This window comes from Dipodomys ordii, unplaced genomic scaffold (assembly GCF_000151885.1).
Source record: "Dipodomys ordii isolate 6190 unplaced genomic scaffold, Dord_2.0 Scaffold73, whole genome shotgun sequence".
NCBI lineage: Eukaryota > Metazoa > Chordata > Mammalia > Rodentia > Heteromyidae > Dipodomys > Dipodomys ordii.
Genome location: NW_012267289.1, coordinates 3337983 through 3339500, shown reverse-complemented (window position 1 = coordinate 3339500; position 1518 = coordinate 3337983).

Sequence of the window (1518 nt, the reverse complement as noted above, 5' to 3'; positions counted from 1 at the left end):
ACACATGAAGAAATGCTCAACATCCCTAGCCATAAAAGAAATGCAAATCAAAACAACATTGAGATACCACCTCACTCCAGTTAGAATGGCAAAAATCAAGAACTCTAACAACAACAGATGCTGTAGAGGATGTGGACAAAAGGGAACCTTACTTCATTGTTGGTGTGAGTGTAAACTTGTTCAACCACTTTGGAAAGCAGTATGAAGGTTCCTCAAAAGACTTCACATAGAGCTCCCCTATGACCCAGCAATCCCACTTTTGGGCATTTACCCAAATGTTTACAAACAAGACCACACTAAAGCTACCAGCACAACTATGTTTATTGCAGCATTATTTACCATAGCTAAGATATGGAACCGTGACACTCTTATCTCCAATAAACCACCAGGAAACTGGAAGTGGCGCTGTAGTTCAAGTGGTAGAGTGCTGCCTTGAGCTGAAGCGCTGAGGGGTAGCAGTCAGGCCCAGAGTTCAGGCCCCACGACTGACAAATAAATAAATAAAAAATAAACAAAAAATAAAATGCAGAAAACATAGAAAAACTGTCAGGTATAACTGGCATAAGATTCTTTTCTACTTTCTTTTATTATTATCTGCATGTGTCTCAAAAATTGTGTAATGATAGAGAATTTTATTTTAAAAAATGACACAGAGAAACTTAAAGGCTAGAGAAACAGAATGCACTGAATAGGAAAAATGCAAATGGCATGGAAGAAAGGAATGAGGTGAGTGATATCTGGGTAATATCAGTAAGGTAAAGATAGACAAGGGAAGGGAATATAAATGGATAGCTCCTTGATGAAAACCTTTGGGCAAGACATTGAGAGTCTCCAGTCTGATGTCTAGATTATGAAGCTATAGGAACATAAAAGGAAAAGACCCACAGTCAAAGCATTGAGAGCAAAGGATCATTTTAGCAGCTGTAGATTGGCCATTGATTAGAGGAGGGCAGTCTTTAAAGCAGGAAGACAAAGAAGGAGTTGTTCAATGGTCAAAATAAGAGAGGGTTACATCACTGATCTACTTAAGTGCTGTAGGAAATGTTTCCAAGGTGACACGGTTGAATGAAGAGATGCTTTTTCATCAGGAACAAATTGTCAAGGTAATAAATCATGGGCTTTCAAAAAGAAGCCTCTAGAAGGGAGATTAATATAAAGGTACCTTAGCGTAGTTGCAGATGACATTATTTTAAAACAAGTTCAGAATTTTGAATATATCAGTAAACTAACACTCATCAGTTAATGAAATTATATAGAATAATTCTTACATAATGAAGAAGATTGCAACATATTCTTAATTGATAGGACCTATATTATGAAATGAGTAATTAGTTTTTGACACTAAAAGAAAAAAAACCACATATCAAGGATCACTGTCTGTTTCTTCTCCCAGGTACAACAGAGGCTCCTAAATCTGAATCTAAAGTTGCTATTCTCCATTCAACCTTTCAGGAAGATATTGAAGAATACTATCAGATCTTCTGACATGTAACAAGGAATTTAAAGAAATATTCTTTC